The following is a 20011-nucleotide window of genomic DNA, read 5'->3' as shown; positions in this document are numbered from 1 at the left end:
TACGTTTGTATTGTTCAATACCCTGAGTTTCTGGTAATTTATTACAACAATAGGATGCTTATAGAATCTCAGGCCCCTCAAAAAATCAGTCTTCATCTGCTACAGCATAATAAGCACTGTTATAACCACCATATTGCCCTATAACTCAAGCAAGCCCTGTAATAACAATCTCTGTCAGTCAAATATTTGTGTATTTCTGTTTTACTGACATGCCCACTGGGAAAGAATTGGAGATATATGCCTTTTCCCATGACATGTAAAATTAGGATGCCCTCTATTGAAGCATATAAAACTGAGTAAAGTATGTTCTATTTCTTTGATGTGTCCCATTGGTGCAACTCAAAAACAATAAACGAGTCAAACTGTGCAGCTGCTCTCATCTCTCCTCCCGACTAACGTTAGCCTAGCCAGGACCATGACCCAGGACTCGACATTACTGCTAGCACTACTGTTACCAATCTCCAGGCCCCTGGAGAAAAGAAATAAACAGACTTCTGACAAAGAAACATGGCAGGAAGTTGAAGTGAGAAAGAAGGTGACCAGGAGAAAAACAAAATAAAAAAAATTAAGAAGATAGAAGAAAAGAGCTTTCTAAGTAGGTAGAAGTGTTAATTTTTTTTTTTTTTAGAAAATGCATAATCTGCTCCTATTGGCCTCTAAGAGGCTGATCAGTAGATATATGAGATGGAGGTGAACTAATACATACTCAAAAGTTTGATGTCTTGTGTGTACTTAGATTCTCTGAGCAAAATAAATAGCTGGAATAATCATGTTATGCTGGTGTTAGATATTAATTACATGACAGAAAAATATTTCACTTGGTTAGAAAATATCTTTTAGCACCACTCATTTTTAAGGTTAATTAGGTTCCTAAAACCTCAATTTTAACCAAAGTTCACCACCACAGTTCTCCAACAGAAGTAAATGTATGAGGGGATCTGTGGCCATCATTGCACACCCACAACCACCCGCTGTGTACCTTAATAAAGAAAATGGGAGAATAAATTGTGTGTTGTACTGAACATGCTATTTCATAAACTTCAGATGAGAATATGCTCTCAGAGAAATATCTTTTAAGAAGACAAAGTTTCCCAAATAGAATGGAGTAGGCAGTGAAGTGAATTTAAAAGATGCTGTTCTCCCACAGCCAGGCAAATTTCAATAAATCACAAACAAATTATAAATATCTTTAGGAGCAGAAGAGCAGAAAAGTAGGATTTGGCTCTCAGTGACAGGCTGAAAAATTCCCTTTCAGACAGATCAAGGAACTGATCCCATTTACACAAGCCTGGTTAAGCAAGGGGTTTATGACGGGTATGAATCCAATAATCTAGATAATACAGTTCCTTCATAATCCCATTCCTGTCTGCAGAGTCAGTTTTGTTTGTTGTTTTGTTTTTGTTTTGTTTCATTTGGAGGGAGGAGAGGAACTTTTTTCAAACCTTAAATAACAAGATAATGACCCCACTTAATAAATTTCCCCCAAAATTTGCTGATTTAATTGCTAATTCTATCAAAAGCAACTTTTCAGTGAATTTACCAAATCGACATTTTGTTGCAATGCTGTGTGGATAGAACATGTTGGTAGCATTGATTCAGATCATGGTTACAAGTACAGATTCTAAGGCCAGACTGCCTGGTTCATAACCCACCTCTGCCATTGAATAGTTGTGTGACTGTGGATAAATTACTTACACTTCTCTGTGCCTCAGTTTTCTCACCTACAAAATACATATAGTAATACTCTTTTGCAGTGAGTAAATGGGATGATATGTGTAAAGCATTGCAATGCCTAATATTAAGTGCAATATAAATTTTACCTCTTATTGGTGCTATTAGTGTTATTACTTTAAAAAGTTTCCATCCAGGTATGCCTGGATGGCTCATTCAGTTAAGCATCTGACTCTTTGATTTTAGCTCAGGTCATGATCCTGGAGTCGTGGGATGGAGCCCCACCTCAGGCTCCACACTGGGTATGGAATCTAGTTAAGATTCTCTCTCTGTCTCCCTCTGCACCTCTCCTGCTCTCACTCTCACTCTCTCTCTCTCTCTCTCTCTCTCTCTCTCTCTCTCAAAAAATAAAAGAATTAAAGTGTCAATCTACTGATCCATAGACACTGTGGGGCAAGAAAATGTATATTTTTATACTGTGGGGCACCTGTATATCCTAATCATGATTTCAGCCCTATCTCAGTTTACAAGAATAGAATAGCATTAGGGCAAACTTTCAGCTATAGGATGATTTGAAGAATTCCCTACCCCAGGCAATCATTGATGTGTTTTGTGTCATTTTAGAATAGTTGTACATGTTCTAGAACTTCATATAAATGGAAGCATATGATAGTATTCTTCTATGTCTGACTTCTTTGTTCAACATATTGTTTTTGAGATTTATCTATAGAACTGTATATAATGCTGTTTTGTTTATTTTTATTGTACAGTAATATTCCATTTTTTCAACAACTGGTTTAGGTATTCACTTGTTGGTGACCATTTGAATTGTTTCCAGTTTTTGCATATGAATGAGGCTTCTATGAATATTCATGTACAAGTTTTTTATCTTGTATATTTCAAGAACAACACAGAATTTATTATCTCATTTAAAGATGGCTAATATAGTTTTTATGAAGAACAAAAGGACTTAGATCTATCAGATACCAAAATATCTATGAAGGTATGATAATCAATACAGTTTAGTATTACTGCAGAGACAGAAATTAAACCAAAGAAATAGAATAGAGACCAGAAACAAACCCACATATAGGCATTAATATGGGAATCTAATATGGGAAAGCAATGACACTGAAGAGCAGTGATGAAAAGATGGATTTTTCAAACAATTATGCTAGGACAATTGTATATTGGCACAGAAAAAAAAAATGAAATCAAACCTTTTCTTCACAGAACAAATAAAAATCAAAAGGAGATGGCTTAGAAACCTAAATATAAAAAGTAGTAATATAAAACATTTAGAAGTTAATATAGGAGAATATCTTCATGACCTTAGATTAAGGCAAGGTTTAAATAAAACATAGAAAGCACTAGCCACAGAGTAAATGATGGATAAATTGGGATACATTAAATGAAGAACTTTCATTTATCAAAAAAGAAAAAAAAATCTTAAAAGGAGTGAAAAGGCAAGCCAAAGAATAGGAAAAGATATTTGCAAAATATAGAATTGAAGAAGGCTTATGAACTAGAGTATATAAGAACTCCTACAAATCCATGAGAAATATCCAGACAGCTCAAGGGAAAAGTGAGCAAAAGCATAAATAAGCACTTTTACACACACACATACACACAGACACACACACACACACACACAGAATTACAAATAACCAATAAACATTTTTTAATTCTATTTTAGAGAGAGTATAAGCTGGGGAGAGGACCAAAGGGAAAGAGAAGGAGAGAGAAAGAGAGAATGTTAAGCAGACTCCACACTCAGCACAGAGCCTGACACAGAGCTCCATGCAAGGCTCCACGAGGGGCTCCATCCCAAGACCCTGGGATCATGATCTGAGCTGATATCATGAGTCGGACGCTCAACCGACTGAGCCACCCAGGCGCCCCTACCAATAAACGTTTTCAAATGGTATTCAATCTCATAAATAGAAAAATGCAGGTTGAAACCAGCATGTTATACTACAACTCACCTATCAGAATGGTCAAATGAAAGACACAGACAGTAACAAATGTTATAAACGTAGAGCAACTGGAACTCTCACACACTGCTGATTGGAATGGAAATTTGCAGGAAGTGTCATTGGAAACTATGAGGAAACAGATTCTCGTATGTAGTGGCAGACATTGCAATATTATTGCCTATGGTAATGTGGAAATTAGAAAAATGTTCTTAACAAAGTGTGTGACTTAGCCAAGAAGATTCCATTCAGAACACTGATGGTTCCAACAGATTTCTTCTTACTGTGTGTAGTAAAATATAAAAGGAGATAGATAAGCTAAAGGAATGACTCATAAACAAAAAGAAGTCTGGAATTGTCAGAACTGAAAAATTTTCCATCCTCTCCAGATGACAATTGACACTAATATGAAGAAATGACTTTTGGACAAGATCAAATCCAGAAACTCTCTAAAAAAAAAAAAAAAAAAAAAAAAAAAAAACAGAAAAGCTGAGTATACTATCTTTTGTTAGGATCTCAGAGTATTACCTCAGAGAACTGTTTAATCAAGCAATATAACATATACAAAGTTTGAGGATGCTATCCCTCAGTGGTCTCAGTATAAACCCAAAGTAGAATATGATCTATCTCAGTGGAATGAAACCTGATAATATTTATAAGAGACCAACAAACCTTTAAAAAAATTATACTGGCAAAAACATCAGCATGAACTGAAAGAAGAGACAGTACAAAAAGAGAAGAGACCTTTAGACTCTAAAAATCTCTATAGGCAAGAAGCAGGCTAAGAAAACTGTGGAGCTGGAAATACAAGATGTATTTCATGGTAAAGAAAAAATAACTTAGGAGCACTTGGGTGATTCAGTTGGCTAAGCATCAAACTCTTGATTTTGGCTCAGGTCATGAGCTCAGGGTTCCTGAGATCAAGCCCCGCATCAGCCAGCATCTGCACTGACAATGCAGAGCCTGCTTGGAATTCTCTCTTTCTCCTCTTTCTCTGCCTCTCCCTATGCTGGTGTGCTGTCTCTCAAAATAAATAAATAAACATTAAAAAAAAAAAAAAAGAAAAAGAAAAAGAAAAAAGAACTTAGAGCACAGAACCAAAGGGCCAAAAGGCAGAGCCAAAAGTTATGGAGAATCATTCCCTTGAAGGAATCATCCTCAACCCTAATCAAAGAAATTCCAACATGTGCCCAGCTGAATTTCAGATGCTCTGTGAACCAGTGGTTCCTGGTGATGTTTTTTTCACACTTTTAATTAAACAGCGATGACTAGCACAGTTATTCTATACCTGTCCCACTATCGTATGTTGAGTAGATATGGAGCAGATAACTTGTTTCTTTAGTTCACAGGTCTCCATTTGGAAAGTAACTGTACTTAAAGAGAGGAACTTGAGGTTCCTAATGAAGGAATAACACCTAAAAAGCCTCATTCACACCTGGATCTGATTTAGATCATGAGATCCTTGACTTCAAGCTGATGCTTTTATACAATGTGAATTTGGAGGCCTCGGGAGAGGATGAGTGTATTTTTTTCCCTCTGAGGAGTGTAAGTCATCATGTCACAAAGCCATTCAGCCTAAGAAGCTGGGGAGGAACTGAAGCTTCTTGTCAATAACCAGCACCAGCTTGCCAAACATGTGGATGAAATGGATCCTCCTGCCACTTTTAAGCCTTCAGACAATGGAAGTGCCAGCCAGTGTTTTAAATAAACTTCATAAAATATCTAGAACCAGCAGTACCTAGCTAATCTGCTCCCAAATTTCTAGCCCACAAAAGCTGTGAGACAATACATGTTTATTGTTTTAAGCCATTTTGGGGGATAACTAATTATCAAACAAATAGAGAACTCATATACCACATCATGAATACAGTAATTTCCCTTGCATTTCTTTAATTCTACCATATATATTCATAAGCAATCTATTATTTAGCTTTACATGCTTCATATAAATGTATTATTTGTATAAATGTGTTACTTTTATTTCAATATCATATTTGAAGGATCTATTCAAGTTGTAACTCTCTTCAGACATTTTTACTACTATACATATGTCATTGTATGGTTATACCACATATATTTTCCATTCACCTACTGATGGACTTTTAGGTATCTCTGTTCCCCGTGCCCACCCAACCCCCATTTCAAGTAATGCTGCTATAAGCATTCTTCTGTACATCTATTGTTACACAGGTGCAAAACATTTCTCTAAGCTATATTAGTTATCTCTTGTACAACAAATTTTCCCAAAACTTAGCAGCTTAGAACAACACAATTTTATTATATCTCTGTATAACAGGAATTTGGAAATGGCTTAGCTGTGTGGTTCTTGCTCAAAGTCTCTCATGAAGTTGCAGTCAGGATGTCAGTTGGGGCTGTACAGTCATCTAAAAGCTTGACTAGGGCTGGAGAATATTCTAAGATGGCTCACTCACATGACAAGAAGTTTTAACTTTTTCCTGACTCTTTGCAAGAGACTGCAGTCACTTATCACTTGGGTACCTCCAAAGGGTTGTTTGAATGCCCCTATGACATGGCATCTGGCTTCCCCAGAGAGCAAGTGACCCAAGAGACAGGGTAAGGAAGAAGCTTCAATCATAAAGTACCTAGGAATAAACCTAACCAAAGATGTAAAAGATTTGTATGCTGAAAACTATAGAAAGCTTATGAAGGAAATTGAAGAAGACACAAAGAAATGGAAAAACGTTCCAAGCTCATGGATTGGAAGAATAAATATTGTTAAAATGTCAATACTACCTAAAGCAATCTACACATTCAATGCAATCCCAATCAAAATTGCACCAGCATTCTTCTCGAAGCTAGAACAAGCAATCCTAAAGTTTGTATGGAACCCTAAAAGACCCCAAATGGCCAAAGTAATATTGAAGAAGAAAACCAAAGTGGGAGGCATCACAATCCCAGACTTTAGCCTCTACTACAAAGCTGTAATCATCAAGACAGCATGGTATTGGCACCAAAAAACAGACACATAGACCAAAGGAATAGAATAGAGACTGCAGAATTGTACTCACAAATGTATGGCCAACTAATCTTTGACAAAGCAGGAAAGAATATCCACTGGAAAAAAGACAGTCTCTTTAACAAATGGTGCTGGGAGATCTGGACAGCAACATGCATAACAATGAAATTAGACCACTTTCTTACACCATTCACAAAATAAACTCAAAATGGATGAAGGACCTGAATGTGAGGCAGGAAACCATCAAAACCCTAGAGGAGAAAGCAGGAAAAAAACCTCTCTGACCTCAGCTGCAGAAATTTCTTACTTGACACATCTCCAAAGGCAAGGGAATTAAAAGCAAAAATGAACTATTGGGACTTCGTCAAAATAAAAAGCTTCTGCACTGCAAAGGAAACAATCAACAAAACTAAAAGGCAACTGACGGAATGGAAAAGATATTTGCAAATGACATATCAGATAAAGGGCTAGTATCCAAAATTTATAAAGAACTTGCCAAACTCCACACCCAAAAAACAAATAATCCGGTGAAGAAATGCACAGAACACATAAATAGACACTTCTCTAAAGAAGACATCCAGATGGTCAACAGGCACATGAAAAGATGCTCAACGTCACTCCTCATCAGGGAAATACAAATCAAAACCACACTGAGATACCACCTCACGTGGGTCAGAGTGGCTAAAATGAACAAATCAGGAGACTATAGATGCTGGTGAGGATGTGGAGAAATGGGAACCCTCTTGCACTGTTGGTGGGAATGCAAACTGGTGCAGCCGCTCTGGAAAACAGTGTGGACGTTCCTCAAAAAATTAAAAATAGATCTACCCTATGATCCAGCAATAGCACTGCTAGAAATTTACCCAAGGAATACAGGAGTGCTGATGCATAGGGGCGTTTGTACCCCAATGTTTATAGCAGCACTTTCAACAATAGCCAAATTATGGGAAAGGCCTAAATGTCCATCAACTGACGAATGGATAAAGAAGTTGTTGTTTATATATACAATGGAATACTACTTGGCAATGAGAAAGAATGAAATATGGCCATTTGTAGCAACATGGATGGAACTGGAGAGTGTTATGCTAAGTGAAATCAGTCAGGCAAAGAAAGATATATACCATATGTTTTCACTCATATGTGGATCCTGAGAAACTCAACAGAAGACCAGGGGGGAGGAGAAGGGGGCGGGGGGGAAAGTTACAGAGAGGGAAGGAGACAAACCATAAGAAACTCTTAAATACTGAGAATAAACTGAGGGTTGATGGGGGGTGTCGGGGGAGGGGAAAGTGGGTGATGGGCATTGAGGAGGGCACTTGTTGGGATGAGCACTGGTTGTTCTATGGAAACCAATTTGACAATAAATTTCATATTTAAAAAAAAAAAAGAAACAACGATGCTCGGGTCATATCCTAGGAGATTTTGATATAATTAGGTTGGAGGAGGACTGTCACTGGTATCACTTAAAATCTCCCTCACTCATCTAATTGAGAAGTCATTGTAATTCTAACCAAGGACTACTGATATAGAATATGACCTTGGAGGCAAATGGCTGAAGATAGCTGTACAACAAGATCTATTAGGTTAAATACAAAACTGAGACACAAGGCCATTAGAATAATCATCTGCATGGATATTGAAATCATTACAAAATTTGAAGGGAGCCATGATAGAGACTGGTGAGCCCAGGACTAATATATTCAAGGAAAGATGAGTAACTCCAGGTTTCCAGTTTGTAGAAGAGTGATGGTACCATTGACAGAAATGGAGAAATATGGCAGAAAAACATATTTATAGAGAAAAAGTTCAGATTTTTAGAAAAAATAATATAAAGATACAATATGACTGGATATCCACAGGCAAAAGGATGAAATTGGACCCTACTTCACACCATATCAAAAAGATTAACCCCAAGGGGCATCTGAATGGCTCAGTCATTAAGCCTCCAACTTCGTCTCAGGTTATGATCTGGTGGTTCACGAGTTCGAGCCCTGCATCAGGCTCTGTGCTGACAGCTCAGAACCTGGACCCTGCCTGGGATTCTGTGTCTCCCTCTCTCTGCCCCTTTCCTACTCATGCTCTGTCTCTTTCTCTCAAAAAAAAAAAAACACTTAACAATTTAAAAAAATAAAAATAAAAAGATTAACCCAAAATAATAAAGGACCTAAATCTATTAAGTCTTTAGAAGAAACATAGGGATAAATCTTCATGACCTTGGTTTGGGCAATGATTTTTTTATATACAACACCAGTAGCACCAGTAGCAAAAGAAAACTAAATTAGGCTTCATCAAAATTTAAAACTTTTGGGGACGCCTGGGTGGCGCAGTCGGTTGAGCGTCCGACTTCAGCCAGGTCACGATCTCGCGGCCCGTGAGTTCGAGCCCCGCGTCAGGCTCTGGGCTGATGGCTCAGAGCCTGGAGCCTGTTTCTGATTCTGTGTTTCCTTCTCTCTCTACCCCTCCCCCGTTCATGCTCTGTCTCTCTCTGTCCTAGAAATAAGTAAACGTTGAAAAAAAAAACATTTAAAACTTTTGTGTTTCAAAGATCAAGAATATGAAAGGACACCTGAGTGACTCAGTTGGTTCAGCGTCAGACCCTTGATTTCAACTCAGGTCATGATCTCACGGTTCTTGAGTTTGAGCACCATGGAGCTTCCCCACTTATTCTCTTCTCTCCCTCAAAATAAATAAATAAACTTAAAAGGAATAATGTGCAAAGACAATCCACAAAATGAGAGAAAATATTTGAAAATTGTGTATCTGAAATGAGATTTGCATTTGGGGAATACAAAGAACTCTTACATTTCAATAATAAGAAGACAAGTAACCCAATTAAAAAATGAGCAAAGAATTCGAATAGACATTTTTCCAAAGATACACAGATGGCCAATAAATACATGAAAAGATCCACAACATCATTAGCCATTAGGGAAACGTTTATCAAAAATGCAACAAGATATTATTTCACACTCACTAAGATGGCTGTAATAAGAAATACAGATAATAACAAGTGTCTTCAAGGATGTGGAGAAAAATTGGAACATTTGTACACTGCTTATAGGAATGCAAAAAGAGTAAAGCCACTTGGGAAGAGTCTGGAAGTTCTTCAAAAAGTGAAACATTAAAAAAAGGGGGGAGGGGGCAAGCTCAACATAGAGTTACCATGGGACCCAGCAATTCTACTGCTAGGCACTTTCCCAAGAGAATTAAAAACATGTGTCTACACAAAAACTTGTACATGTGTGTTTATAGCAGCATTTTTCATAAGAACCAATAAGTGGAAACAACCCAAATGCCCATCAATGAAAGAATGAATGAAAAAATAAAGTATATTCATACCATGGAATATTATGCAACCATAAAAGGAATGAAGAATTTGATACAAACTAGTGCAGATGAACCTTAAAAACATTATGCTAAATGAAAGAAGCTAGACATAGAATGTCATATATTATATGACGCCTTTAATATGATATATCCAGAATACACAAATCCATAAAGACCAAAAGCATTATTAGTAGTTATCAGAAGATGGGATGAGAAAGAAGGAAAAGTGACTATTTACTAGGTATAGGGGGTTTTCTCCAGAGTGATGAAAACGTTCTGAAATTAGAGAGAAGTGGTGGTTGCACAACCTTGTGAATACCCCAAATGATACTGAACCATACACTTTAAAATGGTAAACTGTGTGTTTTGTCTTTTACCTCAATTAAAAAAAAAAAAAAAACTTTATTAAACCTCTCGTTCCATTAAACCAAGTATTCAATAGAATAAGAACATTAAGATCATCAAAGTTTAACATGTCATTCATAGAATGTATATACCACAGACACATATAAAAATTGAAATATAATATACAGTTAGAGTTTATAATTTGGGGGGGGTTGGTAAATTTTCAGTTCTCCCAACGTGATATGTTTGGCATGTTATTCCAAAGTCCCTAAATTATTATTATTAAAGGCAAAAGTGCTTGTTTGTGAAAAGCATATAATTTTTCCTAGAACATGTTGACATCACAAAGAATATTTGAAGACTAACTTTTTGAGATGTCATTTACTATAATTAATGGGATATTTAGCTCACTGCTAACATGATGTACTTGTTCTTACTCTTGTCACTAACATGTCCGGATCTAAGATGTGATTAAATAAATTCCTGGAAGTTAGTATTAGATGAAAATCTTTGCAAGTGGGTAGAGTGTGATATCAGGAAGGGTCAGGCAGTGGGCTATGGGCTAAGATCCAGGCAGGCTATATATTTTAATCACCTTATTTATTCAGTTTTCCAGGCCACACATTATATAGATAACTATTATACATCTTGAACCTGTAGGAACTTTCTATGATTGAAGAATCCAAGACTTACAACAAGATTGATGTTAAGTACAATCCTATCAACATGACTTGGCTAGTGTCATGTTATCATAGCAACAAGTCCAATTCAAGGGAACCTTACACAACATCAACTTCCCAAAGTTCCTAGAATGGCTGACTGTTTCTCATTTGTTACCTGCTTTGAGTACTATAATCAAGCACCAGATAGGGTCTTGTGGGCACCGAATTTTATGTCCGAAATCTGTCCACACTTACCCCTACCCCCACCCCCACATGCAGACCTACAACCTACTTCTGGGCCACCTTCTGTGATCTACAGATGCACACCCCAATGACAAGATATGCCCTTTGTAGGATGAGCCCAAGAAAGAAGCCTTGGAGGCCTGAGAGATGGGCTTTTGCTTCATTGGTAGGGAATTCCACTGTACAGTTCCCTGAGTAGGGATGGGAGATGGGGAGAGAGTACAGAACCAGCTGTAGATGGGCATATGCCCTTGGCCTGGTAGACCTTTCACTCTATGAGGAGGGGAGTGGCTGGAGACAATGAGGGGCTTTCAAAAGCTGAAGACCAAAGCATAAAGTTGATACTGCCTCAGTCTAATGTTCAGTGCACTCTATAGAACTTTAACAGTTCCATTGACCACAGGCTCAAGAATGATTTCCCTAGGGGTGACTGGGTGGCTCAGTTAAGCATCGACTTTGGCTCAAGTCATGGTCTTGCCGTTCTTGAGTTCAAGCCCCACATTGGGCTCTGTGCTGACAGCTTCAGATTCATTGGAGCCTGCTTCAGATTCAGTGTCTCCCTCTCTCTCTGCCCCTCCCTCCCCTCTCAAAAATAAAGATTAAAATTAAATTTTAAAAAAAGATTAGCCTCATCAGACTTATCAGAGTGAGTTACAAAAGAAGGACGCTGATAAAGAAAGCCAACTCACCAACCTGTCCCACAGCAAAGGGTATGTCACATGAGGTTTCTGATCCCAGATGTATCTGAGCTTCTACAGTTGTCCCTCTAAAGCCCAAAGCACTGCTCAGCTATTTCCCAAGAAAGCCCACATATCTAATGTGGGCAAGGCAAGGACATGGGGAGTGTCCCAGCCAAGGGGTAGTGGGTGAGTCTCCAAGGTCTCCATCTTGTTTTCCAGTCTTATGCTACTTATGGAGCTCTTCCTCCTCTTCTCTGTCACCTCCTACACATGGCTGATGACCCCAGGAGAAAAGACTTCTCAGTTCACCAATTTATGTTCTTATTCTATCCCTGTTCTTTCAGAGCAAGTCCTCACTATCTTATTAGGTCTTTGATGCTATTTATAAGATGTTTTTTATATTTTGTGGAGATATTTTAGTTTATTTTATGAGAAAGTTGGGCTGAATTATAATCAACTATCACTGGAAGTAGAAATCCCAAAATGACTTTCAGATATTTGTTTCTTTGGCATATTCTGTTTCTGTAAATGGACCCCAAGTAGAGCTTCAAGTTCCCTTTGACCAGCTTTGAAAATGCATTATTTAACAAACATTTGTTTAACCAGCACTTCCTGAGTGTTGCACTGTTTAAAGCACTATAGTGATCCACAGAGAAGACACAAAATTGTAAAAGATGCAAGCTGTGCCATCAGAATAAGGTATAATCTTGAGGGGAAGTCAGACATGTGTGTAAATAATAAAGGAGTGAAGGAGGAAGGTGAAGTACAGAAATGAACGGAGTCTGGAAGTAACAAGCCTTGAGATTACAAATTGGAACAGAAATGTCATGTTCTGTGAGGACTATAAATCAAAGGTCTCAAAATGGTAGGCCACAGACTGAACTCAGCCCACAAACGTGTTTGGTTTGGCCCACACAGTGTTTTAAAAATAGGAGATTTCCCATTTTAAAAAAAGTCTGGATTTCCATCTACTGAAAACTCAGAAGATCTGGCAACTGTCCCCATTGCCAACTGGCAGCCATCAGCTGGAGCTAAGTAGAAGCTGCTTCCTCAGGGAGAGCTTAATTTCTTCAGTTCACCACATTTCCCATCAGTCCTCCCCTGCCGTCCTTCACACCCTGCGTGCTTCACTTTCTCAGTCTAATGAAAAGCGCTGTATAAATGCAACTTCCAGCCCCTCTCCTTGGAATCAGCAGATTTTAGGTTCAAATCCACACCCCCTACACACACACACACACACACACACACACACACACATTTAACCTTAGTTTTCTATATAAAAACTGGAGGTGACAAGGCCTCACCACCACCCTTTCAGTCACGTGTGTCCTTTCTGTAGGTATTTAAGTTGATGATTTTGGTGTGTGTTGATCTTGTCCCCACAGAACTGAAGAAATGGTGCATTTAAAGATTCACCACTCCTGGGGCACCTGAGTGGCTCAGGCGGTTAAGCATCTGACTTTGGCTCAGGTCATGATCTGGCAGTTTGTGAGTTTAAGCCCCCTGTCAGGGTCTGTGCTGAAAGCTCGGAGCCTGGAGCCTGCTTTAGATTCTGTGTCTCCCTCTCTCTCTGCCCCTCCCCTACTCACACTCTATCTCTTTCTCTCAAAAATAAATAAACATTAAAAAAAAAAAAAAAAGATCCACCACTCCGTGTTTTGACAAAAAGAGAAAAACATCAGGCTCTATTTTTCATAGACTATTAGGGAAAGAAAAGAAGAGAATCCAGCGTGCGCTGAGGAATGACAACAGAGAAAATGGACCCTGCATGTGAACGTGGGGAGAGAGCAAGGCCACAGGCAGCGCAGAGGGGGTTACCCTGAGGGGCACCATTCAGGTGTGCAGGAGCCGTATTATGTTGATGTCTTTGCCAACTGATCACCTAGGCTTTGCCTGAGAAAAATCTCCCACTGCCTCTGTCACCTTCTGTCTGTCACCTGCTGAGTACTTCCTGTGGATATACTTTAACTTTCATTATTGAAGAAAAAAAAAAGAAACGATCTAGCTGGGTGGTGAGGATGGCCTTCTCTCTTTGGTAAGGGCTGAGCTAAGGGAGACTTACAGGTGTATTCACTGAGGTCTCAAAGTATTTTTCTGTCTGATGGTTAAATATAGTTGACAGAATACAGTTTACAGTTTGAAGTCAGACTAACCTGGTCTTGAACCTTTACTCTGCCCCTCATCGCTGGATGCCTTTTTTTCTAAGTTTCATGGCAGCTGTAAGGATTAACAAGACAATATATGTAAAGTGCTAAAGACAGTGCCTGATATACAGCAAGTACTCAATAATTGTTAACTTTTCTTACTGCTTCACTTTACATAAGATCCATGTATCAGTACAAATTTTACTTTGGGTCTGTCAATCTTAATTATATTCCTGCATCGATGAGAGATGCAGAATTCATAAATTCTGGTAAAAGCTAGTATACTAGATAAAAGATAGTATATAGATCAAAGTTAGTATGCTTGTTATACCATGTTTTACATGTAGAAATCAGAACATGGTTTGAAAAATAGGGGGCAATTTACAAGTACAGGGAATGACTGAGTAAGTGATTTATAAATAAAATGGTAAGTCAAGTCTTTCTTTTTTCTAGCTTTCTGTATAAGCCATAAAAACTTACCAAGGGCTCACTCATGGGCAAAAGAACTTTAAACCCAAGTATGGTTTGGCAGGCCATTCCAACCCACTGTGTGATACACTGCTCATACCTCAACAGAAAATTTTGGTTTCTGAACTCTGGCATTCCAGCTTGTCGCTGCCTCTGGTGTTATTCGCTTGAATCCGTATTTGTGTCTATTCTGACTCCAGCTTGGATCTCCTTAGATCTTTTGAGTATTAACGATCGGTCAGTATTGTTATTTATCAAGACCTAAGGTTTTACCCAAATACTCATTCTATTCCCCTAGATTATTGACTGCATACATTGACCATACCACTCTCCCAACTTTTTTTTTTATATATATGATTTTTTTTAATGCTTATTTATCTTTGAGAGACAGTGTGTGAGAGTAAGGGAGGGGCAGAGAGAGAGAGGGAGACACAGAATCCAAAGCAAGCTCCAGGCTCCTAGCTGTCAGCACAGATCACAATGTGGGGCTCAGACCCACGAACCTTGTGAGATCATGACCTGAGCCAAAGTCGGACGCTTAACCGACTGAGCCACCGAGGCACCCCTCCCAACTTTACTTCCTGTTCGAAGCTCTACATCACCCTTTCCTCCTAAAGTTTCTCTCTTATGGCTCCAGTCCCTAAGGTTCCACAGGACCTATACTTATTTGAGGAGGAGGGTAAATTTTGTATTGAAAGTTAACATGCATACAAAAACAGAAAACTGCACAAATAATTAGTGTACAATGAGTACACTTGAATGTGTTCCTAGGAGGAGCACCTGGGTGGCTCAGCTGATTAAGCATCTGACTCTTGGTTTCGGCTCAGATCATGCTCTTACAGTTCCTGGCTTCAACCCCCACACCAAGCTCTGTGCTGACAACACACAGCGTGCTTGAGATTCTCTCTCTCCCTCTCCCTCTGCCCCTTCCCTGCTCACGCGCGCTCTCTCTCTCTCTCTCAAAATAAATAAACATTTTTTAAAAAAGGTGCACCTAGGAGAAAGCTTCTTCATATGATTTGCAAATGTTCAGCGTTAATAGCTACTGCCACACAATTTTTCAAAGTGGTCACAGCAATTTGTACTCCACCAGTTGTGTAAGAGAGTTCCAGTTGCTGTGCATCCTCCCCAACACTTAGTGTTGCAGTGCCCCTTTAATTCCTTTTTCATTTGTGCTACACAGATCACCCACCTCCCACTGCACTGAGATAGTTTTCAGCTTCCCACTCACCCTCAATCCCTGAACACCCAGCAGCTCCAACCCAGCGACATCACTGTACTAGTTAGTATTTACATTAAAACTAAATTCACCCTCTGGTTCAGGTACTGCCTTATATATACTATCAGTAAAGAAATGACATGACACATTATATATTCTTCTTAGACTTCCCATATTTAATTTTGCCTAACTTGGAGCTAGTTGACATGAATGGTCATAGACACGTCTATAAACCCAGTGCTAGTCCTGTGAATGTGCAAATTTTATAAACCTTCTATTTCAAAAACATTGCTGTATTAGATCCTAAAGTATAAAGGATGCTTTCAAATGATTAGAAATAAAGTGACTGGGAAGGAGATAGCAATCTTAGAGACTTACTACTTTACAGCAAATGACATCAGTGCCATAATGCTGGAGGTATCATAGAGTGAAGGATTAAAGTTAAATGCAAATGTATGATATCAAGTCCCTCTAAGATCTGCTTCTGATTAAACTTAGCCAAAAGAGAATCCACTCACATTCTCCTGATCCTAAATGTACCTCCTTTTACTAGAAAAGAGATCACATAAATTCAAATGTACTTAATTTCCTTGTAAAGCATTTCTCAGTGCTAAATTCAACTCTTTTCCAAAAGCAGAGGACAGATGGAACACTTCAAAGAAAACACTTCAGATAAAACATTATTTTTTTTCAAATCTACATTCGTGTTCATGTATTCTTCTTTACTTAAATGTTTGAGTACCTACTTAATACACATAGAATTATGAGGAATAAAGTAGAGGATTACAATATGCCTGGTTTCAAATAACTTTTGGCTTATGGGACATAAGTAATAAATATTCATAAAGAAAATCTTTGTAACCTCCAACTTTTTACTGTAAGGAAAAACATCCCTAGTTTTCTATCTCTTCTGGATAAAAAAAAAAAAAAAACTTTATTATTCACTTGAACTATAGCAAGGTAATCTCAAAGTATTCTTCCAGAAACAATTTATCCCTTGATGAAGAGATTTCTGTCTAGTAGTTCTCATACCATTATGGATTTTTTTTTAAATCTGGTTTGATTATGCTTTCCTAATTATGTTCTCTTTTGTAAATAACAAAAAGTCAGAATTTTGTGTCTGTGCAAGTGAATCAATCTCTCTCTCTCTCTCTCCTTTCCTGTTGGAAAAGCTAGGAGAAATGGTCAGTGGATTTGAATCCCTTATATAACTCAATATTCCAATCTGAATGTGAATTATAAAGCTTTAACAAAGGGTCAGTTTTAGCATCTGGAGTGCAATAATATAACCCTTAACTTGAAGCAGTGATGCCGAGAGCTAAATCTGGGTTCATTTTCTCTTTGCCAGTTTTGTAACTTTTGTCTTTAGCAAAAGAAAAATGCATTGTTCTTTTGATTAAATTAAATGCCTCTCTTCCAGATATCTGTAAGTCTATTAGGCTCCTAAACCACCATTTGTGGTTTTTAATTGACTTTTCCTAGACTTCATTTAACCACATACACACAAGTCACTCTATTCTCCCCTTGAGTCATGCATTTAGGTCCTATTAACACTAATGGAATTTATATGCATGCACGCTGAGGGAGAATAAGCCCCTTAAACACCTTTTTAATGGAACAGTTTTGTTTCTTTCCTTTCCTCTCGACACTCCTCTGTTTGGACTTTCTCTTACCAGGACAGGCTTCCAAATAATATAGTTCTGATTTCTTCTATTGATCATTCCTGGGAAAAGCAGCATGACTAAATCATTACTACTGTATTAGATTTTCAGGTTTCACAATGAAATTCAAATGTTGCCTTTGTTCCAGTTCTGTAGTTTTCAGCAAATGTATTTAACCCACGGAGTATTTTTTTATCTTGCTGAAGACTTGACTAGCCAGAAATCAATTAAGATAATGAATATTTACTCAGGGGGCTAAAGATTTTTCCACCTTAACATGAAAATAAAGAGGCATGTTTTCAGCCTCTCCCACTGTATAGCATGGTGTTTTTATTTGTTTACACTTTAGGAAAAGGTTTTTGTTTTGTTTTGTGTTTAAGTACTTATAACATAGGACTTCGGCAACATGTTCAAATTCAGAACAGTAAAGTAACAGGAAAATAAATTGTGCCACAGGAACCATAAATCTCCAGGAAGTAAAACTACACCTCCAATGCGTCTGCTAACAATCCTATTTTTGTTTAGCTTGTAGAAATGTATTACTCTTTATTGTTCTTATAATAGCTTTATCGATGATCTTTACAAGCCAGCTTTGTTTTCCTTTCCCATTTGTAAAGCGAGGGACTGGATGAGACTATTGTGCCTCACAGAGCACCAGACATATAACATTAATTTGAATCACATAAAATTGCCATTTTGGTAGATCAAAAACAGTCGATTAAGTGTTGGACAAAATCTGTTGAGCATCGAATTAATTAATTAATGGTTGCATGAATGAATTCGCTTTCAAGTCTAGACCTAAATATTTATTCTACTTTCAAAAATTAGAAATATACAGGAATTAGTCTAAGGCAGCACAAGTATACATTAAACGGCAGACTTTCCCCATTCAATGGAATAAGACTAAAACTGACTAGCCTCAGTTTCATTCTCTTTCATTTTTTGCTGCTATACCAGAGTACAACAAACCTCGTGTTGATTATTGCCGCTCTGAAGTAAGCTTAAACTACATTATAAAGAGATGATATTCTGATATATTTGAGCATTTGAAAATTAAACTCATGTATGACAGATCCGACGGTGCATAGGGAAAGAATTGAGGGTAAACATGAAAAACTGGGTAAGTAAAAGTTCATTAAAAACATTATGCAAGAAAGGAACCAAAATCATAGTATATTTCTTAACCATTTAGCAAATAATATAGATATGACAATAATTTAATGCTGTTGATTTATCCCAAAATATTATCTAAAAATATAAATGTCAAAACCAGCAGAAACAGCTCAAAATGTTGAAGGAGTTTATGTCTGAGGACTGGAACTAGGGGTATAAAAGGGTGAGGGAAGAATTGTTGCTTTTAACTATGAATTTTGGAACTACAGGAAAACCCCTGGATGACACACTCCACAATAACATGAATTACAGTGTGATTAAATGAATTGGTGATTGGCTCCTATGGTTTGTACTAGACTCGCCCTAATTATTTTGTTAAGAATGCTACAACCCCACAGTAGACCCTACAATTGAATTTTTCTGGATTCAGTTGAGAGTGTTATGTGGAAATTTGTATCGTTTGCTTTTTAACTATGTACACATATTGATTTGATAAGAATAAAAATTGGTTTAGAAAAACTTGAGTTTTATATTGAACCTATCTAAGTTGTACTCTTTTAAGAGCTCAGCTCCAGGTTGGAAGGTGAGAGGTTATAGTAAGAAAGGAGAATTCAGCTCCCTCCTTGGTGACTTTACCAAGACTTCCCATTTAACTCTCTTTCTCTGATTCCTCACTATTTCCAACCACCTTCTGCTCACAACTGACTGGCAGGATGAGTTGGGGCCCTTTAGGTGCTATGGTCAGAATGAATAAAATAAGAAAGAAGTACTCAGTTCCCTTAGTTTTCCTGCTGTAAACTTCAATGCAACCTCATTATTTTGACATTAAATTTTGCATTAATGCAATAAAATGACTTTCATTACACTGTAGTGATATAAAAAGTGTGAGGAGGTAATAGAATTCATGAAAATGATGACTTTATATTCTCTGACTTTCAAGGTTGGAAAATTTGAACTCTACAATAACGTATCTACACATTTTTATTAATATATTCTCCACTATGTGTAATTTATTATGGAAATAAGGCTTTGTTAGAATAATTAATCAAATCAAATAATTTTGGGTACTTTCTGGAGCTGTCTGGAGTCCTTGTGTACAAAGATGAGCAGTATGCATGAAGTATGGTACTTAGTACTTAGTTAATCAGAAAAGCTTTTAGGTTCAGTCTTGGAGTTAAAGGAGGAACATAATTACACAATGGCTTTTAGCATTAGCCTTTTGATAATTCAAAAGAGAAAGGAGCACAGACAGTGGGGGCCAGAACAGAAGCAAAAGGGAGAAAAAAAAAAAACAGATTAGGTGATTTTTTTTTTTTAATTGGACCTATGTCTAAGAATATCTTTTCTAGGTGCAGCTGGGTGGCTCAGTCGGTTAAGTTTCTGACTTCGGCTCAGGTCATGATCTTGTGGTTTGTGAGTTTGGCCCCGCATCGGGCTCTTGACAACTCAGAGCCCGGAGCCTGCCTCGGATTCTGTGTCTCCCTCTCTCTCTGCACCTCCTCTACTCTCTCTCTCTATGTCTCTCTCT

Source organism: Acinonyx jubatus, chromosome B1, assembly GCF_027475565.1.
Source record: "Acinonyx jubatus isolate Ajub_Pintada_27869175 chromosome B1, VMU_Ajub_asm_v1.0, whole genome shotgun sequence".
Classification (NCBI taxonomy): domain Eukaryota; kingdom Metazoa; phylum Chordata; class Mammalia; order Carnivora; family Felidae; genus Acinonyx; species Acinonyx jubatus.
Note: the sequence above shows the minus strand (reverse complement) of the source record.